The 23,135-nt window shown below is 49.3% G+C and overlaps 13 non-coding genes across 13 annotated transcripts; all 13 read right to left on the minus strand.

Moving 5' to 3' along the window:
- Window positions 1-289: 289 nt before the first annotated feature.
- Window positions 290-408, minus strand: LOC138276019 (5S ribosomal RNA). The gene has a single exon (XR_011200565.1). It is a non-coding gene; the product is annotated as a 5S ribosomal RNA (ribosomal RNA).
- A 1,675-nt stretch (window positions 409-2,083) lies between these two features.
- LOC138276020 (5S ribosomal RNA) lies at window positions 2,084-2,202 on the minus strand. The gene has a single exon (XR_011200566.1). It is a non-coding gene; the product is annotated as a 5S ribosomal RNA (ribosomal RNA).
- Window positions 2,203-3,877: 1,675 nt separating this feature from the next.
- Window positions 3,878-3,996, minus strand: LOC138276021 (5S ribosomal RNA). Its single transcript, XR_011200567.1, has one exon. It is a non-coding gene; the product is annotated as a 5S ribosomal RNA (ribosomal RNA).
- A 1,670-nt stretch (window positions 3,997-5,666) lies between these two features.
- LOC138276023 (5S ribosomal RNA) lies at window positions 5,667-5,785 on the minus strand. Its single transcript, XR_011200569.1, has one exon. It is a non-coding gene; the product is annotated as a 5S ribosomal RNA (ribosomal RNA).
- Window positions 5,786-7,460: 1,675 nt separating this feature from the next.
- On the minus strand, window positions 7,461-7,579 carry LOC138276024 (5S ribosomal RNA). Its single transcript, XR_011200570.1, has one exon. It is a non-coding gene; the product is annotated as a 5S ribosomal RNA (ribosomal RNA).
- A 1,675-nt stretch (window positions 7,580-9,254) lies between these two features.
- On the minus strand, window positions 9,255-9,373 carry LOC138276025 (5S ribosomal RNA). Its single transcript, XR_011200571.1, has one exon. It is a non-coding gene; the product is annotated as a 5S ribosomal RNA (ribosomal RNA).
- A 1,675-nt stretch (window positions 9,374-11,048) lies between these two features.
- Window positions 11,049-11,167, minus strand: LOC138276026 (5S ribosomal RNA). The gene has a single exon (XR_011200572.1). It is a non-coding gene; the product is annotated as a 5S ribosomal RNA (ribosomal RNA).
- A 1,675-nt stretch (window positions 11,168-12,842) lies between these two features.
- On the minus strand, window positions 12,843-12,961 carry LOC138276027 (5S ribosomal RNA). Its single transcript, XR_011200573.1, has one exon. It is a non-coding gene; the product is annotated as a 5S ribosomal RNA (ribosomal RNA).
- Window positions 12,962-14,636: 1,675 nt separating this feature from the next.
- Window positions 14,637-14,755, minus strand: LOC138275956 (5S ribosomal RNA). The gene has a single exon (XR_011200504.1). It is a non-coding gene; the product is annotated as a 5S ribosomal RNA (ribosomal RNA).
- Window positions 14,756-16,425: 1,670 nt separating this feature from the next.
- LOC138275957 (5S ribosomal RNA) lies at window positions 16,426-16,544 on the minus strand. The gene has a single exon (XR_011200505.1). It is a non-coding gene; the product is annotated as a 5S ribosomal RNA (ribosomal RNA).
- A 1,675-nt stretch (window positions 16,545-18,219) lies between these two features.
- On the minus strand, window positions 18,220-18,338 carry LOC138275958 (5S ribosomal RNA). The gene has a single exon (XR_011200506.1). It is a non-coding gene; the product is annotated as a 5S ribosomal RNA (ribosomal RNA).
- A 1,675-nt stretch (window positions 18,339-20,013) lies between these two features.
- LOC138275959 (5S ribosomal RNA) lies at window positions 20,014-20,132 on the minus strand. Its single transcript, XR_011200507.1, has one exon. It is a non-coding gene; the product is annotated as a 5S ribosomal RNA (ribosomal RNA).
- Window positions 20,133-21,802: 1,670 nt separating this feature from the next.
- Window positions 21,803-21,921, minus strand: LOC138275960 (5S ribosomal RNA). The gene has a single exon (XR_011200508.1). It is a non-coding gene; the product is annotated as a 5S ribosomal RNA (ribosomal RNA).
- Between the last annotated feature and the right edge of the window lie 1,214 nt (window positions 21,922-23,135).

Below are 23,135 nucleotides of genomic sequence, written 5' to 3' on the forward strand. Positions count from 1 at the left end.
AAGACCTGACACATATGCTTACCGCAAGAAAGCAAAGCCTTAGCTAGGGGAGCCTTGGTCCGTCGTGGAGCAAATGCTGTCTTGACTTTGGGCCGAGTGTAAAGTGCATAATAATTGTACGTTTTCCTTGGGAAAGTGTGTATTTTCGTGTTAATGCTGTTCTTTTTCCTTTCTTTTTTTAAGAGAGTAAAAAAAGAGTGTAGTAAATAAAAAGTGTAAAATGAAATTAGCGAGGAAGCTGTGTAATGGAGGTTAGACGTGCGCCACCTAGTGTGTGCGAGAGGCAAAATGCCTACAGCACCTGGTATTCCCAGGCGGTCTCCCATCCAAGTACTAACCAGGCCCGACCCTGCTTAGCTTCCGAGATCGGACGAGATCGGGCGCATTCAGGGTGGTATGGCCGTAGGCAGGAAAAGCTGCACTTTCAGCTCTCTTCTGCTCACCCGGCCCACCCGCCTGGAGCCTACTGCTCTTAATTGCAGCGGAACACCCTCCCACTGGGAACTCCCACACTGCCCCAGGCACAATGCCCCAACCCACACGGAACAACATTTTGTACTCCTCCATTTACCATGCTCGGCGCTACTCCCGCTTCTCTCGTCTTCACAGGCTGCAGCAGCCCCCACCAAACCTAGCACGACCAGCAGACGGCGCCTGTCACACTCTCAATTGCAATGGACAACCCTCACCTCACACAGCATGTGCTGCGCCTCCTTGGACCCCTCCTTAGGGCATGACACCGAGGAGTCACCAGGGGAGACGCTGCTTCTCAACAGCAGCCTTCATTCCCCCCTCCCAAGGACCAATAGTTGCTGCTCTGCAGTTCTCTTTTCCTCATCCCACTGGGTGGCGACACCTCCATTCACTCTGGCCAGGAGAAATAGCTCTTCTACACTACCTTAACAACTCCAGAAAGAAACGGGAAGGCACGCCAATCACTTACCTCTTCTTGCACTTTTTTCACTTACTGGAGAGGCTCTGTCACTCAGACTCTGCCATCTGCAACACATTCGCCATGCCTTGCAGGCAGAGGGTGGCCAGTCTTTCCTTTCCTTTTGGCAAACCAGGGTCCCACTGAAAGTACGTAGGAGTTGTCGGAAAAATCGGATCTGTCATCATGGACTCCTTTCTGAAACAAGATGCAAAATAACGCCCCTTCTCACAATCCCAGTGAAAGTGAAAGGGTCAGAGGTGTGTTGTTTAATGCTAAGGACGCAACAGTGGATCACGTGCTCTCTGCTGGGATGTTTTCCTATGTTGAAGAGGGTTTATTCTGCACAGGCCCTGCTCACCCATTCTTTCTGTGGCCGATAAATGGATCGTTGAGTTAATGACACCTGTTACAGCGCCAGGAAATGCCGGAAAATGCTGCCGAATGCTTTTAAAACAGCTCAAATTGTACGCACCTTTCCTCTTTTTATTCCCTGTTTCTGGAATGCTCTGCTTTTGGACTCTATTACACTTGCGTCTGCAACTCACTTCATTCTTCCACACCTAATAGATCATCGTCCTTTTATCAGATTTCCCACACACTGTGCTGATTTTTTGCATTTGGTTGCCAACTGTAGGCTCGAGCACTATTTCTTGGGGGCTAAGGATTATTCATGGTACAAGTCTTAAAGAAAATAAGTCGGGGGACTAACCAAGTTAGACACTATGCAAGTGACATCACGGCACATGACATCACGGCACATGACATCAGGCCGTGTGAAATCGCACCTGGAAAAACAGGAAGTGGCATCACAACCCATGACCTGCCAGGAAATGAGATGCCAAGAAGTGAGATCTGATCTGAAGACCTGACACATATGCTTACCGCAAGAAAGCAAAGCCTTAGCTTGGGGAGCCTTGGTCCGTCGTGGAGCAAATGCTGTCTTGACTTTGGGCCGAGTGTAAAGTGCATAATAATTGTACGTTTTCCTTGGGAAAGTGTGTATTTTCGTGTTAATGCTGTTCTTTTTCCTTTCTTTTTTTAAGAGAGTAAAAAAAGAGTGTAGTAAATAAAAAGTGTAAAATGAAATTAGCGAGGAAGCTGTGTAATGGAGGTTAGACGTGCGCCACCTAGTGTGTGCGAGAGGCAAAATGCCTACAGCACCTGGTATTCCCAGGCGGTCTCCCATCCAAGTACTAACCAGGCCCGACCCTGCTTAGCTTCCGAGATCGGACGAGATCGGGCGCATTCAGGGTGGTATGGCCGTAGGCAGGAAAAGCTGCACTTTCAGCTCTCTTCTGCTCACCCGGCCCACCCGCCTGGAGCCTACTGCTCTTAATTGCAGCGGAACACCCTCCCACTGGGAACTCCCACACTGCCCCAGGCACAATGCCCCAACCCACACGGAACAACATTTTGTACTCCTCCATTTACCATGCTCGGCGCTACTCCCGCTTCTCTCGTCTTCACAGGCTGCAGCAGCCCCCACCAAACCTAGCACGACCAGCAGACGGCGCCTGTCACACTCTCAATTGCAATGGACAACCCTCACCTCACACAGCATGTGCTGCGCCTCCTTGGACCCCTCCTTAGGGCATGACACCGAGGAGTCACCAGGGGAGACGCTGCTTCTCAACAGCAGCCTTCATTCCCCCCTCCCAAGGACCAATAGTTGCTGCTCTGCAGTTCTCTTTTCCTCATCCCACTGGGTGGCGACACCTCCATTCACTCTGGCCAGGAGAAATAGCTCTTCTACACTACCTTAACAACTCCAGAAAGAAACGGGAAGGCACGCCAATCACTTACCTCTTCTTGCACTTTTTTCACTTACTGGAGAGGCTCTGTCACTCAGACTCTGCCATCTGCAACACATTCGCCATGCCTTGCAGGCAGAGGGTGGCCAGTCTTTCCTTTCCTTTTGGCAAACCAGGGTCCCACTGAAAGTACGTAGGAGTTGTCGGAAAAATCGGATCTGTCATCATGGACTCCTTTCTGAAACAAGATGCAAAATAACGCCCCTTCTCACAATCCCAGTGAAAGTGAAAGGGTCAGAGGTGTGTTGTTTAATGCTAAGGACGCAACAGTGGATCACGTGCTCTCTGCTGGGATGTTTTCCTATGTGGAAGAGGGTTTATTCTGCACAGGCCCTGCTCACCCATTCTTTCTGTGGCCGATAAATGGATCGTTGAGTTAATGACACCTGTTACAGCGCCAGGAAATGCCGGAAAATGCTGCCGAATGCTTTTAAAACAGCTCAAATTGTACGCACCTTTCCTCTTTTTATTCCCTGTTTCTGGAATGCTCTGCTTTTGGACTCTATTACACTTGCGTCTGCAACTCACTTCATTCTTCCACACCTAATAGATCATCGTCCTTTTATCAGATTTCCCACACACTGTGCTGATTTTTTGCATTTGGTTGCCAACTGTAGGCTCGAGCACTATTTCTTGGGGGCTAAGGATTATTCATGGTACAAGTCTTAAAGAAAATAAGTCGGGGGACTAACCAAGTTAGACACTATGCAAGTGACATCACGGCACATGACATCACGGCACATGACATCAGGCCGTGTGAAATCGCACCTGGAAAAACAGGAAGTGGCATCACAACCCATGACCTGCCAGGAAATGAGATGCCAAGAAGTGAGATCTGATCTGAAGACCTGACACATATGCTTACCGCAAGAAAGCAAAGCCTTAGCTTGGGGAGCCTTGGTCCGTCGTGGAGCAAATGCTGTCTTGACTTTGGGCCGAGTGTAAAGTGCATAATAATTGTACGTTTTCCTTGGGAAAGTGTGTATTTTCGTGTTAATGCTGTTCTTTTTCCTTTCTTTTTTTAAGAGAGTAAAAAAAGAGTGTAGTAAATAAAAAGTGTAAAATGAAATTAGCGAGGAAGCTGTGTAATGGAGGTTAGACGTGCGCCACCTAGTGTGTGCGAGAGGCAAAATGCCTACAGCACCTGGTATTCCCAGGCGGTCTCCCATCCAAGTACTAACCAGGCCCGACCCTGCTTAGCTTCCGAGATCGGACGAGATCGGGCGCATTCAGGGTGGTATGGCCGTAGGCAGGAAACGCTGCACTTTCAGCTCTCTTCTGCTCACCCGGCCCACCCGCCTGGAGCCTACTGCTCTTAATTGCAGCGGAACACCCTCCCACTGGGAACTCCCACACTGCCCCAGGCACAATGCCCCAACCCACACGGAACAACATTTTGTACTCCTCCATTTACCATGCTCGGCGCTACTCCCGCTTCTCTCGTCTTCACAGGCTGCAGCAGCCCCCACCAAACCTAGCACGACCAGCAGACGGCGCCTGTCACACTCTCAATTGCAATGGACAACCCTCACCTCACACAGCATGTGCTGCGCCTCCTTGGACCCCTCCTTAGGGCATGACACCGAGGAGTCACCAGGGGAGACGCTGCTTCTCAACAGCAGCCTTCATTCCCCCCTCCCAAGGACCAATAGTTGCTGCTATGCAGTTCTCTTTTCCTCATCCCACTGGGTGGCGACACCTCCATTCACTCTGGCCAGGAGAAATAGCTCTTCTACACTACCTTAACAACTCTTGAAAGAAACGGGAAGGCACGCCAATCACTTACCTCTTCTTGCACTTTTTTCACTTACTGGAGAGGCTCTGTCACTCAGACTCTGCCATCTGCAACACATTCGCCATGCCTTGCAGGCAGAGGGTGGCCAGTCTTTCCTTTCCTTTTGGCAAACCAGGGTCCCACTGAAAGTACGTAGGAGTTGTCGGAAAAATCGGATCTGTCATCATGGACTCCTTTCTGAAACAAGATGCAAAATAACGCCCCTTCTCACAATCCCAGTGAAAGTGAAAGGGTCAGAGGTGTGTTGTTTAATGCTAAGGACGCAACAGTGGATCACGTGCTCTCTGCTGGGATGTTTTCCTATGTGGAAGAGGGTTTATTCTGCACAGGCCCTGCTCACCCATTCTTTCTGTGGTCGATAAATGGATCGTTGAGTTAATGACACCTGTTACAGCGCCAGGAAATGCCGGAAAATGCTGCCGAATGCTTTTAAAACAGCTCAAATTGTACTTTCCTCTTTTTATTCCCTGTTTCTGGAATGCTCTGCTTTTGGACTCTATTACACTTGCGTCTGCAACTCACTTCATTCTTCCACACCTAATAGATCATCGTCCTTTTATCAGATTTCCCACACGCTGTGCTGATTTTTTGCATTTGGTTGCCAACTGTAGGCTCGAGCACTATTTCTTGGGGGCTAAGGATTATTCATGGTACAAGTCTTAAAGAAAATAAGTCGGGGGACTAACCAAGTTAGACACTATGCAAGTGACATCACGGCACATGACATCACGGCACATGACATCAGGCCGTGTGAAATCGCACCTGGAAAAACAGGAAGTGGCATCACAACCCATGACCTGCCAGGAAATGAGATGCCAAGAAGTGAGATCTGATCTGAAGACCTGACACATATGCTTACCGCAAGAAAGCAAAGCCTTAGCTTGGGGAGCCTTGGTCCGTCGTGGAGCAAATGCTGTCTTGACTTTGGGCCGAGTGTAAAGTGCATAATAATTGTACGTTTTCCTTGGGAAAGTGTGTATTTTCGTGTTAATGCTGTTCTTTTTCCTTTCTTTTTTTAAGAGAGTAAAAAAAGAGTGTAGTAAATAAAAAGTGTAAAATGAAATTAGCGAGGAAGCTGTGTAATGGAGGTTAGACGTGCGCCACCTAGTGTGTGCGAGAGGCAAAATGCCTACAGCACCTGGTATTCCCAGGCGGTCTCCCATCCAAGTACTAACCAGGCCCGACCCTGCTTAGCTTCCGAGATCGGACGAGATCGGGCGCATTCAGGGTGGTATGGCCGTAGGCAGGAAAAGCTGCACTTTCAGCTCTCTTCTGCTCACCCGGCCCACCCGCCTGGAGCCTACTGCTCTTAATTGCAGCGGAACACCCTCCCACTGGGAACTCCCACACTGCCCCAGGCACAATGCCCCAACCCACACGGAACAACATTTTGTACTCCTCCATTTACCATGCTCGGCGCTACTCCCGCTTCTCTCGTCTTCACAGGCTGCAGCAGCCCCCACCAAACCTAGCACGACCAGCAGACGGCGCCTGTCACACTCTCAATTGCAATGGACAACCCTCACCTCACACAGCATGTGCTGCGCCTCCTTGGACCCCTCCTTAGGGCATGACACCGAGGAGTCACCAGGGGAGACGCTGCTTCTCAACAGCAGCCTTCATTCCCCCCTCCCAAGGACCAATAGTTGCTGCTCTGCAGTTCTCTTTTCCTCATCCCACTGGGTGGCGACACCTCCATTCACTCTGGCCAGGAGAAATAGCTCTTCTACACTACCTTAACAACTCCAGAAAGAAACGGGAAGGCACGCCAATCACTTACCTCTTCTTGCACTTTTTTCACTTACTGGAGAGGCTCTGTCACTCAGACTCTGCCATCTGCAACACATTCGCCATGCCTTGCAGGCAGAGGGTGGCCAGTCTTTCCTTTCCTTTTGGCAAACCAGGGTCCCACTGAAAGTACGTAGGAGTTGTCGGAAAAATCGGATCTGTCATCATGGACTCCTTTCTGAAACAAGATGCAAAATAACGCCCCTTCTCACAATCCCAGTGAAAGTGAAAGGGTCAGAGGTGTGTTGTTTAATGCTAAGGACGCAACAGTGGATCACGTGCTCTCTGCTGGGATGTTTTCCTATGTGGAAGAGGGTTTATTCTGCACAGGCCCTGCTCACCCATTCTTTCTGTGGCCGATAAATGGATCGTTGAGTTAATGACACCTGTTACAGCGCCAGGAAATGCCGGAAAATGCTGCCGAATGCTTTTAAAACAGCTCAAATTGTACGCACCTTTCCTCTTTTTATTCCCTGTTTCTGGAATGCTCTGCTTTTGGACTCTATTACACTTGCGTCTGCAACTCACTTCATTCTTCCACACCTAATAGATCATCGTCCTTTTATCAGATTTCCCACACACTGTGCTGATTTTTTGCATTTGGTTGCCAACTGTAGGCTCGAGCACTATTTCTTGGGGGCTAAGGATTATTCATGGTACAAGTCTTAAAGAAAATAAGTCGGGGGACTAACCAAGTTAGACACTATGCAAGTGACATCACGGCACATGACATCACGGCACATGACATCAGGCCGTGTGAAATCGCACCTGGAAAAACAGGAAGTGGCATCACAACCCATGACCTGCCAGGAAATGAGATGCCAAGAAGTGAGATCTGATCTGAAGACCTGACACATATGCTTACCGCAAGAAAGCAAAGCCTTAGCTTGGGGAGCCTTGGTCCGTCGTGGAGCAAATGCTGTCTTGACTTTGGGCCGAGTGTAAAGTGCATAATAATTGTACGTTTTCCTTGGGAAAGTGTGTATTTTCGTGTTAATGCTGTTCTTTTTCCTTTCTTTTTTTAAGAGAGTAAAAAAAGAGTGTAGTAAATAAAAAGTGTAAAATGAAATTAGCGAGGAAGCTGTGTAATGGAGGTTAGACGTGCGCCACCTAGTGTGTGCGAGAGGCAAAATGCCTACAGCACCTGGTATTCCCAGGCGGTCTCCCATCCAAGTACTAACCAGGCCCGACCCTGCTTAGCTTCCGAGATCGGACGAGATCGGGCGCATTCAGGGTGGTATGGCCGTAGGCAGGAAACGCTGCACTTTCAGCTCTCTTCTGCTCACCCGGCCCACCCGCCTGGAGCCTACTGCTCTTAATTGCAGCGGAACACCCTCCCACTGGGAACTCCCACACTGCCCCAGGCACAATGCCCCAACCCACACGGAACAACATTTTGTACTCCTCCATTTACCATGCTCGGCGCTACTCCCGCTTCTCTCGTCTTCACAGGCTGCAGCAGCCCCCACCAAACCTAGCACGACCAGCAGACGGCGCCTGTCACACTCTCAATTGCAATGGACAACCCTCACCTCACACAGCATGTGCTGCGCCTCCTTGGACCCCTCCTTAGGGCATGACACCGAGGAGTCACCAGGGGAGACGCTGCTTCTCAACAGCAGCCTTCATTCCCCCCTCCCAAGGACCAATAGTTGCTGCTCTGCAGTTCTCTTTTCCTCATCCCACTGGGTGGCGACACCTCCATTCACTCTGGCCAGGAGAAATAGCTCTTCTACACTACCTTAACAACTCCAGAAAGAAACGGGAAGGCACGCCAATCACTTACCTCTTCTTGCACTTTTTTCACTTACTGGAGAGGCTCTGTCACTCAGACTCTGCCATCTGCAACACATTCGCCATGCCTTGCAGGCAGAGGGTGGCCAGTCTTTCCTTTCCTTTTGGCAAACCAGGGTCCCACTGAAAGTACGTAGGAGTTGTCGGAAAAATCGGATCTGTCATCATGGACTCCTTTCTGAAACAAGATGCAAAATAACGCCCCTTCTCACAATCCCAGTGAAAGTGAAAGGGTCAGAGGTGTGTTGTTTAATGCTAAGGACGCAACAGTGGATCACGTGCTCTCTGCTGGGATGTTTTCCTATGTTGAAGAGGGTTTATTCTGCACAGGCCCTGCTCACCCATTCTTTCTGTGGCCGATAAATGGATCGTTGAGTTAATGACACCTGTTACAGCGCCAGGAAATGCCGGAAAATGCTGCCGAATGCTTTTAAAACAGCTCAAATTGTACGCACCTTTCCTCTTTTTATTCCCTGTTTCTGGAATGCTCTGCTTTTGGACTCTATTACACTTGCGTCTGCAACTCACTTCATTCTTCCACACCTAATAGATCATCGTCCTTTTATCAGATTTCCCACACACTGTGCTGATTTTTTGCATTTGGTTGCCAACTGTAGGCTCGAGCACTATTTCTTGGGGGCTAAGGATTATTCATGGTACAAGTCTTAAAGAAAATAAGTCGGGGGACTAACCAAGTTAGACACTATGCAAGTGACATCACGGCACATGACATCACGGCACATGACATCAGGCCGTGTGAAATCGCACCTGGAAAAACAGGAAGTGGCATCACAACCCATGACCTGCCAGGAAATGAGATGCCAAGAAGTGAGATCTGATCTGAAGACCTGACACATATGCTTACCGCAAGAAAGCAAAGCCTTAGCTTGGGGAGCCTTGGTCCGTCGTGGAGCAAATGCTGTCTTGACTTTGGGCCGAGTGTAAAGTGCATAATAATTGTACGTTTTCCTTGGGAAAGTGTGTATTTTCGTGTTAATGCTGTTCTTTTTCCTTTCTTTTTTTAAGAGAGTAAAAAAAGAGTGTAGTAAATAAAAAGTGTAAAATGAAATTAGCGAGGAAGCTGTGTAATGGAGGTTAGACGTGCGCCACCTAGTGTGTGCGAGAGGCAAAATGCCTACAGCACCTGGTATTCCCAGGCGGTCTCCCATCCAAGTACTAACCAGGCCCGACCCTGCTTAGCTTCCGAGATCGGACGAGATCGGGCGCATTCAGGGTGGTATGGCCGTAGGCAGGAAACGCTGCACTTTCAGCTCTCTTCTGCTCACCCGGCCCACCCGCCTGGAGCCTACTGCTCTTAATTGCAGCGGAACACCCTCCCACTGGGAACTCCCACACTGCCCCAGGCACAATGCCCCAACCCACACGGAACAACATTTTGTACTCCTCCATTTACCATGCTCGGCGCTACTCCCGCTTCTCTCGTCTTCACAGGCTGCAGCAGCCCCCACCAAACCTAGCACGACCAGCAGACGGCGCCTGTCACACTCTCAATTGCAATGGACAACCCTCACCTCACACAGCATGTGCTGCGCCTCCTTGGACCCCTCCTTAGGGCATGACACCGAGGAGTCACCAGGGGAGACGCTGCTTCTCAACAGCAGCCTTCATTCCCCCCTCCCAAGGACCAATAGTTGCTGCTATGCAGTTCTCTTTTCCTCATCCCACTGGGTGGCGACACCTCCATTCACTCTGGCCAGGAGAAATAGCTCTTCTACACTACCTTAACAACTCTTGAAAGAAACGGGAAGGCACGCCAATCACTTACCTCTTCTTGCACTTTTTTCACTTACTGGAGAGGCTCTGTCACTCAGACTCTGCCATCTGCAACACATTCGCCATGCCTTGCAGGCAGAGGGTGGCCAGTCTTTCCTTTCCTTTTGGCAAACCAGGGTCCCACTGAAAGTACGTAGGAGTTGTCGGAAAAATCGGATCTGTCATCATGGACTCCTTTCTGAAACAAGATGCAAAATAACGCCCCTTCTCACAATCCCAGTGAAAGTGAAAGGGTCAGAGGTGTGTTGTTTAATGCTAAGGACGCAACAGTGGATCACGTGCTCTCTGCTGGGATGTTTTCCTATGTGGAAGAGGGTTTATTCTGCACAGGCCCTGCTCACCCATTCTTTCTGTGGTCGATAAATGGATCGTTGAGTTAATGACACCTGTTACAGCGCCAGGAAATGCCGGAAAATGCTGCCGAATGCTTTTAAAACAGCTCAAATTGTACGCACCTTTCCTCTTTTTATTCCCTGTTTCTGGAATGCTCTGCTTTTGGACTCTATTACACTTGCGTCTGCAACTCACTTCATTCTTCCACACCTAATAGATCATCGTCCTTTTATCAGATTTCCCACACGCTGTGCTGATTTTTTGCATTTGGTTGCCAACTGTAGGCTCGAGCACTATTTCTTGGGGGCTAAGGATTATTCATGGTACAAGTCTTAAAGAAAATAAGTCGGGGGACTAACCAAGTTAGACACTATGCAAGTGACATCACGGCACATGACATCACGGCACATGACATCAGGCCGTGTGAAATCGCACCTGGAAAAACAGGAAGTGGCATCACAACCCATGACCTGCCAGGAAATGAGATGCAGAGAAGTGAGATCTGATCTGAAGACCTGACACATATGCTTACCGCAAGAAAGCAAAGCCTTAGCTAGGGGAGCCTTGGTCCGTCGTGGAGCAAATGCTGTCTTGACTTTGGGCCGAGTGTAAAGTGCATAATAATTGTACGTTTTCCTTGGGAAAGTGTGTATTTTCGTGTTAATGCTGTTCTTTTTCCTTTCTTTTTTTAAGAGAGTAAAAAAAGAGTGTAGTAAATAAAAAGTGTAAAATGAAATTAGCGAGGAAGCTGTGTAATGGAGGTTAGACGTGCGCCACCTAGTGTGTGCGAGAGGCAAAATGCCTACAGCACCTGGTATTCCCAGGCGGTCTCCCATCCAAGTACTAACCAGGCCCGACCCTGCTTAGCTTCCGAGATCGGACGAGATCGGGCGCATTCAGGGTGGTATGGCCGTAGGCAGGAAAAGCTGCACTTTCAGCTCTCTTCTGCTCACCCGGCCCACCCGCCTGGAGCCTACTGCTCTTAATTGCAGCGGAACACCCTCCCACTGGGAACTCCCACACTGCCCCAGGCACAATGCCCCAACCCACACGGAACAACATTTTGTACTCCTCCATTTACCATGCTCGGCGCTACTCCCGCTTCTCTCGTCTTCACAGGCTGCAGCAGCCCCCACCAAACCTAGCACGACCAGCAGACGGCGCCTGTCACACTCTCAATTGCAATGGACAACCCTCACCTCACACAGCATGTGCTGCGCCTCCTTGGACCCCTCCTTAGGGCATGACACCGAGGAGTCACCAGGGGAGACGCTGCTTCTCAACAGCAGCCTTCATTCCCCCCTCCCAAGGACCAATAGTTGCTGCTCTGCAGTTCTCTTTTCCTCATCCCACTGGGTGGCGACACCTCCATTCACTCTGGCCAGGAGAAATAGCTCTTCTACACTACCTTAACAACTCCAGAAAGAAACGGGAAGGCACGCCAATCACTTACCTCTTCTTGCACTTTTTTCACTTACTGGAGAGGCTCTGTCACTCAGACTCTGCCATCTGCAACACATTCGCCATGCCTTGCAGGCAGAGGGTGGCCAGTCTTTCCTTTCCTTTTGGCAAACCAGGGTCCCACTGAAAGTACGTAGGAGTTGTCGGAAAAATCGGATCTGTCATCATGGACTCCTTTCTGAAACAAGATGCAAAATAACGCCCCTTCTCACAATCCCAGTGAAAGTGAAAGGGTCAGAGGTGTGTTGTTTAATGCTAAGGACGCAACAGTGGATCACGTGCTCTCTGCTGGGATGTTTTCCTATGTTGAAGAGGGTTTATTCTGCACAGGCCCTGCTCACCCATTCTTTCTGTGGCCGATAAATGGATCGTTGAGTTAATGACACCTGTTACAGCGCCAGGAAATGCCGGAAAATGCTGCCGAATGCTTTTAAAACAGCTCAAATTGTACGCACCTTTCCTCTTTTTATTCCCTGTTTCTGGAATGCTCTGCTTTTGGACTCTATTACACTTGCGTCTGCAACTCACTTCATTCTTCCACACCTAATAGATCATCGTCCTTTTATCAGATTTCCCACACACTGTGCTGATTTTTTGCATTTGGTTGCCAACTGTAGGCTCGAGCACTATTTCTTGGGGGCTAAGGATTATTCATGGTACAAGTCTTAAAGAAAATAAGTCGGGGGACTAACCAAGTTAGACACTATGCAAGTGACATCACGGCACATGACATCACGGCACATGACATCAGGCCGTGTGAAATCGCACCTGGAAAAACAGGAAGTGGCATCACAACCCATGACCTGCCAGGAAATGAGATGCCAAGAAGTGAGATCTGATCTGAAGACCTGACACATATGCTTACCGCAAGAAAGCAAAGCCTTAGCTTGGGGAGCCTTGGTCCGTCGTGGAGCAAATGCTGTCTTGACTTTGGGCCGAGTGTAAAGTGCATAATAATTGTACGTTTTCCTTGGGAAAGTGTGTATTTTCGTGTTAATGCTGTTCTTTTTCCTTTCTTTTTTTAAGAGAGTAAAAAAAGAGTGTAGTAAATAAAAAGTGTAAAATGAAATTAGCGAGGAAGCTGTGTAATGGAGGTTAGACGTGCGCCACCTAGTGTGTGCGAGAGGCAAAATGCCTACAGCACCTGGTATTCCCAGGCGGTCTCCCATCCAAGTACTAACCAGGCCCGACCCTGCTTAGCTTCCGAGATCGGACGAGATCGGGCGCATTCAGGGTGGTATGGCCGTAGGCAGGAAAAGCTGCACTTTCAGCTCTCTTCTGCTCACCCGGCCCACCCGCCTGGAGCCTACTGCTCTTAATTGCAGCGGAACACCCTCCCACTGGGAACTCCCACACTGCCCCAGGCACAATGCCCCAACCCACACGGAACAACATTTTGTACTCCTCCATTTACCATGCTCGGCGCTACTCCCGCTTCTCTCGTCTTCACAGGCTGCAGCAGCCCCCACCAAACCTAGCACGACCAGCAGACGGCGCCTGTCACACTCTCAATTGCAATGGACAACCCTCACCTCACACAGCATGTGCTGCGCCTCCTTGGACCCCTCCTTAGGGCATGACACCGAGGAGTCACCAGGGGAGACGCTGCTTCTCAACAGCAGCCTTCATTCCCCCCTCCCAAGGACCAATAGTTGCTGCTCTGCAGTTCTCTTTTCCTCATCCCACTGGGTGGCGACACCTCCATTCACTCTGGCCAGGAGAAATAGCTCTTCTACACTACCTTAACAACTCCAGAAAGAAACGGGAAGGCACGCCAATCACTTACCTCTTCTTGCACTTTTTTCACTTACTGGAGAGGCTCTGTCACTCAGACTCTGCCATCTGCAACACATTCGCCATGCCTTGCAGGCAGAGGGTGGCCAGTCTTTCCTTTCCTTTTGGCAAACCAGGGTCCCACTGAAAGTACGTAGGAGTTGTCGGAAAAATCGGATCTGTCATCATGGACTCCTTTCTGAAACAAGATGCAAAATAACGCCCCTTCTCACAATCCCAGTGAAAGTGAAAGGGTCAGAGGTGTGTTGTTTAATGCTAAGGACGCAACAGTGGATCACGTGCTCTCTGCTGGGATGTTTTCCTATGTGGAAGAGGGTTTATTCTGCACAGGCCCTGCTCACCCATTCTTTCTGTGGCCGATAAATGGATCGTTGAGTTAATGACACCTGTTACAGCGCCAGGAAATGCCGGAAAATGCTGCCGAATGCTTTTAAAACAGCTCAAATTGTACGCACCTTTCCTCTTTTTATTCCCTGTTTCTGGAATGCTCTGCTTTTGGACTCTATTACACTTGCGTCTGCAACTCACTTCATTCTTCCACACCTAATAGATCATCGTCCTTTTATCAGATTTCCCACACACTGTGCTGATTTTTTGCATTTGGTTGCCAACTGTAGGCTCGAGCACTATTTCTTGGGGGCTAAGGATTATTCATGGTACAAGTCTTAAAGAAAATAAGTCGGGGGACTAACCAAGTTAGACACTATGCAAGTGACATCACGGCACATGACATCACGGCACATGACATCAGGCCGTGTGAAATCGCACCTGGAAAAACAGGAAGTGGCATCACAACCCATGACCTGCCAGGAAATGAGATGCCAAGAAGTGAGATCTGATCTGAAGACCTGACACATATGCTTACCGCAAGAAAGCAAAGCCTTAGCTTGGGGAGCCTTGGTCCGTCGTGGAGCAAATGCTGTCTTGACTTTGGGCCGAGTGTAAAGTGCATAATAATTGTACGTTTTCCTTGGGAAAGTGTGTATTTTCGTGTTAATGCTGTTCTTTTTCCTTTCTTTTTTTAAGAGAGTAAAAAAAGAGTGTAGTAAATAAAAAGTGTAAAATGAAATTAGCGAGGAAGCTGTGTAATGGAGGTTAGACGTGCGCCACCTAGTGTGTGCGAGAGGCAAAATGCCTACAGCACCTGGTATTCCCAGGCGGTCTCCCATCCAAGTACTAACCAGGCCCGACCCTGCTTAGCTTCCGAGATCGGACGAGATCGGGCGCATTCAGGGTGGTATGGCCGTAGGCAGGAAACGCTGCACTTTCAGCTCTCTTCTGCTCACCCGGCCCACCCGCCTGGAGCCTACTGCTCTTAATTGCAGCGGAACACCCTCCCACTGGGAACTCCCACACTGCCCCAGGCACAATGCCCCAACCCACACGGAACAACATTTTGTACTCCTCCATTTACCATGCTCGGCGCTACTCCCGCTTCTCTCGTCTTCACAGGCTGCAGCAGCCCCCACCAAACCTAGCACGACCAGCAGACGGCGCCTGTCACACTCTCAATTGCAATGGACAACCCTCACCTCACACAGCATGTGCTGCGCCTCCTTGGACCCCTCCTTAGGGCATGACACCGAGGAGTCACCAGGGGAGACGCTGCTTCTCAACAGCAGCCTTCATTCCCCCCTCCCAAGGACCAATAGTTGCTGCTATGCAGTTCTCTTTTCCTCATCCCACTGGGTGGCGACACCTCCATTCACTCTGGCCAGGAGAAATAGCTCTTCTACACTACCTTAACAACTCTTGAAAGAAACGGGAAGGCACGCCAATCACTTACCTCTTCTTGCACTTTTTTCACTTACTGGAGAGGCTCTGTCACTCAGACTCTGCCATCTGCAACACATTCGCCATGCCTTGCAGGCAGAGGGTGGCCAGTCTTTCCTTTCCTTTTGGCAAACCAGGGTCCCACTGAAAGTACGTAGGAGTTGTCGGAAAAATCGGATCTGTCATCATGGACTCCTTTCTGAAACAAGATGCAAAATAACGCCCCTTCTCACAATCCCAGTGAAAGTGAAAGGGTCAGAGGTGTGTTGTTTAATGCTAAGGACGCAACAGTGGATCACGTGCTCTCTGCTGGGATGTTTTCCTATGTGGAAGAGGGTTTATTCTGCACAGGCCCTGCTCACCCATTCTTTCTGTGGTCGATAAATGGATCGTTGAGTTAATGACACCTGTTACAGCGCCAGGAAATGCCGGAAAATGCTGCCGAATGCTTTTAAAACAGCTCAAATTGTACTTTCCTCTTTTTATTCCCTGTTTCTGGAATGCTCTGCTTTTGGACTCTATTACACTTGCGTCTGCAACTCACTTCATTCTTCCACACCTAATAGATCATCGTCCTTTTATCAGATTTCCCACACGCTGTGCTGATTTTTTGCATTTGGTTGCCAACTGTAGGCTCGAGCACTATTTCTTGGGGGCTAAGGATTATTCATGGTACAAGTCTTAAAGAAAATAAGTCGGGGGACTAACCAAGTTAGACACTATGCAAGTGACATCACGGCACATGACATCACGGCACATGACATCAGGCCGTGTGAAATCGCACCTGGAAAAACAGGAAGTGGCATCACAACCCATGACCTGCCAGGAAATGAGATGCCAAGAAGTGAGATCTGATCTGAAGACCTGACACATATGCTTACCGCAAGAAAGCAAAGCCTTAGCTAGGGGAGCCTTGGTCCGTCGTGGAGCAAATGCTGTCTTGACTTTGGGCCGAGTGTAAAGTGCATAATAATTGTACGTTTTCCTTGGGAAAGTGTGTATTTTCGTGTTAATGCTGTTCTTTTTCCTTTCTTTTTTTAAGAGAGTAAAAAAAGAGTGTAGTAAATAAAAAGTGTAAAATGAAATTAGCGAGGAAGCTGTGTAATGGAGGTTAGACGTGCGCCACCTAGTGTGTGCGAGAGGCAAAATGCCTACAGCACCTGGTATTCCCAGGCGGTCTCCCATCCAAGTACTAACCAGGCCCGACCCTGCTTAGCTTCCGAGATCGGACGAGATCGGGCGCATTCAGGGTGGTATGGCCGTAGGCAGGAAAAGCTGCACTTTCAGCTCTCTTCTGCTCACCCGGCCCACCCGCCTGGAGCCTACTGCTCTTAATTGCAGCGGAACACCCTCCCACTGGGAACTCCCACACTGCCCCAGGCACAATGCCCCAACCCACACGGAACAACATTTTGTACTCCTCCATTTACCATGCTCGGCGCTACTCCCGCTTCTCTCGTCTTCACAGGCTGCAGCAGCCCCCACCAAACCTAGCACGACCAGCAGACGGCGCCTGTCACACTCTCAATTGCAATGGACAACCCTCACCTCACACAGCATGTGCTGCGCCTCCTTGGACCCCTCCTTAGGGCATGACACCGAGGAGTCACCAGGGGAGACGCTGCTTCTCAACAGCAGCCTTCATTCCCCCCTCCCAAGGACCAATAGTTGCTGCTCTGCAGTTCTCTTTTCCTCATCCCACTGGGTGGCGACACCTCCATTCACTCTGGCCAGGAGAAATAGCTCTTCTACACTACCTTAACAACTCCAGAAAGAAACGGGAAGGCACGCCAATCACTTACCTCTTCTTGCACTTTTTTCACTTACTGGAGAGGCTCTGTCACTCAGACTCTGCCATCTGCAACACATTCGCCATGCCTTGCAGGCAGAGGGTGGCCAGTCTTTCCTTTCCTTTTGGCAAACCAGGGTCCCACTGAAAGTACGTAGGAGTTGTCGGAAAAATCGGATCTGTCATCATGGACTCCTTTCTGAAACAAGATGCAAAATAACGCCCCTTCTCACAATCCCAGTGAAAGTGAAAGGGTCAGAGGTGTGTTGTTTAATGCTAAGGACGCAACAGTGGATCACGTGCTCTCTGCTGGGATGTTTTCCTATGTTGAAGAGGGTTTATTCTGCACAGGCCCTGCTCACCCATTCTTTCTGTGGTCGATAAATGGATCGTTGAGTTAATGACACCTGTTACAGCGCCAGGAAATGCCGGAAAATGCTGCCGAATGCTTTTAAAACAGCTCAAATTGTACGCACCTTTCCTCTTTTTATTCCCTGTTTCTGGAATGCTCTGCTTTTGGACTCTATTACACTTGCGTCTGCAACTCACTTCATTCTTCCACACCTAATAGATCATCGTCCTTTTATCAGATTTCCCACACGCTGTGCTGATTTTTTGCATTTGGTTGCCAACTGTAGGCTCGAGCACTATTTCTTGGGGGCTAAGAATTATTCATGGTACAAGTCTTAAAGAAAATAAGTCGGGGGACTAACCAAGTTAGACACTATGCAAGTGACATCACGGCACATGACATCACGGCACATGACATCAGGCCGTGTGAAATCGCACCTGGAAAAACAGGAAGTGGCATCACAACCCATGACCTGCCAGGAAATGAGATGCCAAGAAGTGAGATCTGATCTGAAGACCTGACACATATGCTTACCGCAAGAAAGCAAAGCCTTAGCTTGGGGAGCCTTGGTCCGTCGTGGAGCAAATGCTGTCTTGACTTTGGGCCGAGTGTAAAGTGCATAATAATTGTACGTTTTCCTTGGGAAAGTGTGTATTTTCGTGTTAATGCTGTTCTTTTTCCTTTCTTTTTTTAAGAGAGTAAAAAAAGAGTGTAGTAAATAAAAAGTGTAAAATGAAATTAGCGAGGAAGCTGTGTAATGGAGGTTAGACGTGCGCCACCTAGTATGTGCGAGAGGCAAAATGCCTACAGCACCTGGTATTCCCAGGCGGTCTCCCATCCAAGTACTAACCAGGCCCGACCCTGCTTAGCTTCCGAGATCGGACGAGATCGGGCGCATTCAGGGTGGTATGGCCGTAGGCAGGAAAAGCTGCACTTTCAGCTCTCTTCTGCTCACCCGGCCCACCCGCCTGGAGCCTACTGCTCTTAATTGCAGCGGAACACCCTCCCACTGGGAACTCCCACACTGCCCCAGGCACAATGCCCCAACCCACACGGAACAACATTTTGTACTCCTCCATTTACCATGCTCGGCGCTACTCCCGCTTCTCTCGTCTTCACAGGCTGCAGCAGCCCCCACCAAACCTAGCACGACCAGCAGACGGCGCCTGTCACACTCTCAATTGCAATGGACAACCCTCACCTCACACAGCATGTGCTGCGCCTCCTTGGACCCCTCCTTAGGGCATGACACCGAGGAGTCACCAGGGGAGACGCTGCTTCTCAACAGCAGCCTTCATTCCCCCCTCCCAAGGACCAATAGTTGCTGCTCTGCAGTTCTCTTTTCCTCATCCCACTGGGTGGCGACACCTCCATTCACTCTGGCCAGGAGAAATAGCTCTTCTACACTACCTTAACAACTCCAGAAAGAAACGGGAAGGCACGCCAATCACTTACCTCTTCTTGCACTTTTTTCACTTACTGGAGAGGCTCTGTCACTCAGACTCTGCCATCTGCAACACATTCGCCATGCCTTGCAGGCAGAGGGTGGCCAGTCTTTCCTTTCCTTTTGGCAAACCAGGGTCCCACTGAAAGTACGTAGGAGTTGTCGGAAAAATCGGATCTGTCATCATGGACTCCTTTCTGAAACAAGATGCAAAATAACGCCCCTTCTCACAATCCCAGTGAAAGTGAAAGGGTCAGAGGTGTGTTGTTTAATGCTAAGGACGCAACAGTGGATCACGTGCTCTCTGCTGGGATGTTTTCCTATGTGGAAGAGGGTTTATTCTGCACAGGCCCTGCTCACCCATTCTTTCTGTGGCCGATAAATGGATCGTTGAGTTAATGACACCTGTTACAGCGCCAGGAAATGCCGGAAAATGCTGCCGAATGCTTTTAAAACAGCTCAAATTGTACGCACCTTTCCTCTTTTTATTCCCTGTTTCTGGAATGCTCTGCTTTTGGACTCTATTACACTTGCGTCTGCAACTCACTTCATTCTTCCACACCTAATAGATCATCGTCCTTTTATCAGATTTCCCACACACTGTGCTGATTTTTTGCATTTGGTTGCCAACTGTAGGCTCGAGCACTATTTCTTGGGGGCTAAGGATTATTCATGGTACAAGTCTTAAAGAAAATAAGTCGGGGGACTAACCAAGTTAGACACTATGCAAGTGACATCACGGCACATGACATCACGGCACATGACATCAGGCCGTGTGAAATCGCACCTGGAAAAACAGGAAGTGGCATCACAACCCATGACCTGCCAGGAAATGAGATGCCAAGAAGTGAGATCTGATCTGAAGACCTGACACATATGCTTACCGCAAGAAAGCAAAGCCTTAGCTTGGGGAGCCTTGGTCCGTCGTGGAGCAAATGCTGTCTTGACTTTGGGCCGAGTGTAAAGTGCATAATAATTGTACGTTTTCCTTGGGAAAGTGTGTATTTTCGTGTTAATGCTGTTCTTTTTCCTTTCTTTTTTTAAGAGAGTAAAAAAAGAGTGTAGTAAATAAAAAGTGTAAAATGAAATTAGCGAGGAAGCTGTGTAATGGAGGTTAGACGTGCGCCACCTAGTGTGTGCGAGAGGCAAAATGCCTACAGCACCTGGTATTCCCAGGCGGTCTCCCATCCAAGTACTAACCAGGCCCGACCCTGCTTAGCTTCCGAGATCGGACGAGATCGGGCGCATTCAGGGTGGTATGGCCGTAGGCAGGAAACGCTGCACTTTCAGCTCTCTTCTGCTCACCCGGCCCACCCGCCTGGAGCCTACTGCTCTTAATTGCAGCGGAACACCCTCCCACTGGGAACTCCCACACTGCCCCAGGCACAATGCCCCAACCCACACGGAACAACATTTTGTACTCCTCCATTTACCATGCTCGGCGCTACTCCCGCTTCTCTCGTCTTCACAGGCTGCAGCAGCCCCCACCAAACCTAGCACGACCAGCAGACGGCGCCTGTCACACTCTCAATTGCAATGGACAACCCTCACCTCACACAGCATGTGCTGCGCCTCCTTGGACCCCTCCTTAGGGCATGACACCGAGGAGTCACCAGGGGAGACGCTGCTTCTCAACAGCAGCCTTCATTCCCCCCTCCCAAGGACCAATAGTTGCTGCTATGCAGTTCTCTTTTCCTCATCCCACTGGGTGGCGACACCTCCATTCACTCTGGCCAGGAGAAATAGCTCTTCTACACTACCTTAACAACTCTTGAAAGAAACGGGAAGGCACGCCAATCACTTACCTCTTCTTGCACTTTTTTCACTTACTGGAGAGGCTCTGTCACTCAGACTCTGCCATCTGCAACACATTCGCCATGCCTTGCAGGCAGAGGGTGGCCAGTCTTTCCTTTCCTTTTGGCAAACCAGGGTCCCACTGAAAGTACGTAGGAGTTGTCGGAAAAATCGGATCTGTCATCATGGACTCCTTTCTGAAACAAGATGCAAAATAACGCCCCTTCTCACAATCCCAGTGAAAGTGAAAGGGTCAGAGGTGTGTTGTTTAATGCTAAGGACGCAACAGTGGATCACGTGCTCTCTGCTGGGATGTTTTCCTATGTGGAAGAGGGTTTATTCTGCACAGGCCCTGCTCACCCATTCTTTCTGTGGTCGATAAATGGATCGTTGAGTTAATGACACCTGTTACAGCGCCAGGAAATGCCGGAAAATGCTGCCGAATGCTTTTAAAACAGCTCAAATTGTACTTTCCTCTTTTTATTCCCTGTTTCTGGAATGCTCTGCTTTTGGACTCTATTACACTTGCGTCTGCAACTCACTTCATTCTTCCACACCTAATAGATCATCGTCCTTTTATCAGATTTCCCACACGCTGTGCTGATTTTTTGCATTTGGTTGCCAACTGTAGGCTCGAGCACTATTTCTTGGGGGCTAAGGATTATTCATGGTACAAGTCTTAAAGAAAATAAGTCGGGGGACTAACCAAGTTAGACACTATGCAAGTGACATCACGGCACATGACATCACGGCACATGACATCAGGCCGTGTGAAATCGCACCTGGAAAAACAGGAAGTGGCATCACAACCCATGACCTGCCAGGAAATGAGATGCCAAGAAGTGAGATCTGATCTGAAGACCTGACACATATGCTTACCGCAAGAAAGCAAAGCCTTAGCTAGGGGAGCCTTGGTCCGTCGTGGAGCAAATGCTGTCTTGACTTTGGGCCGAGTGTAAAGTGCATAATAATTGTACGTTTTCCTTGGGAAAGTGTGTATTTTCGTGTTAATGCTGTTCTTTTTCCTTTCTTTTTTTAAGAGAGTAAAAAAAGAGTGTAGTAAATAAAAAGTGTAAAATGAAATTAGCGAGGAAGCTGTGTAATGGAGGTTAGACGTGCGCCACCTAGTGTGTGCGAGAGGCAAAATGCCTACAGCACCTGGTATTCCCAGGCGGTCTCCCATCCAAGTACTAACCAGGCCCGACCCTGCTTAGCTTCCGAGATCGGACGAGATCGGGCGCATTCAGGGTGGTATGGCCGTAGGCAGGAAAAGCTGCACTTTCAGCTCTCTTCTGCTCACCCGGCCCACCCGCCTGGAGCCTACTGCTCTTAATTGCAGCGGAACACCCTCCCACTGGGAACTCCCACACTGCCCCAGGCACAATGCCCCAACCCACACGGAACAACATTTTGTACTCCTCCATTTACCATGCTCGGCGCTACTCCCGCTTCTCTCGTCTTCACAGGCTGCAGCAGCCCCCACCAAACCTAGCACGACCAGCAGACGGCGCCTGTCACACTCTCAATTGCAATGGACAACCCTCACCTCACACAGCATGTGCTGCGCCTCCTTGGACCCCTCCTTAGGGCATGACACCGAGGAGTCACCAGGGGAGACGCTGCTTCTCAACAGCAGCCTTCATTCCCCCCTCCCAAGGACCAATAGTTGCTGCTCTGCAGTTCTCTTTTCCTCATCCCACTGGGTGGCGACACCTCCATTCACTCTGGCCAGGAGAAATAGCTCTTCTACACTACCTTAACAACTCCAGAAAGAAACGGGAAGGCACGCCAATCACTTACCTCTTCTTGCACTTTTTTCACTTACTGGAGAGGCTCTGTCACTCAGACTCTGCCATCTGCAACACATTCGCCATGCCTTGCAGGCAGAGGGTGGCCAGTCTTTCCTTTCCTTTTGGCAAACCAGGGTCCCACTGAAAGTACGTAGGAGTTGTCGGAAAAATCGGATCTGTCATCATGGACTCCTTTCTGAAACAAGATGCAAAATAACGCCCCTTCTCACAATCCCAGTGAAAGTGAAAGGGTCAGAGGTGTGTTGTTTAATGCTAAGGACGCAACAGTGGATCACGTGCTCTCTGCTGGGATGTTTTCCTATGTTGAAGAGGGTTTATTCTGCACAGGCCCTGCTCACCCATTCTTTCTGTGGTCGATAAATGGATCGTTGAGTTAATGACACCTGTTACAGCGCCAGGAAATGCCGGAAAATGCTGCCGAATGCTTTTAAAACAGCTCAAATTGTACGCACCTTTCCTCTTTTTATTCCCTGTTTCTGGAATGCTCTGCTTTTGGACTCTATTACACTTGCGTCTGCAACTCACTTCATTCTTCCACACCTAATAGATCATCGTCCTTTTATCAGATTTCCCACACGCTGTGCTGATTTTTTGCATTTGGTTGCCAACTGTAGGCTCGAGCACTATTTCTTGGGGGCTAAGAATTATTCATGGTACAAGTCTTAAAG

This window comes from Pleurodeles waltl, unplaced genomic scaffold (assembly GCF_031143425.1).
Source record: "Pleurodeles waltl isolate 20211129_DDA unplaced genomic scaffold, aPleWal1.hap1.20221129 scaffold_343, whole genome shotgun sequence".
NCBI classification, from domain to species: domain Eukaryota; kingdom Metazoa; phylum Chordata; class Amphibia; order Caudata; family Salamandridae; genus Pleurodeles; species Pleurodeles waltl.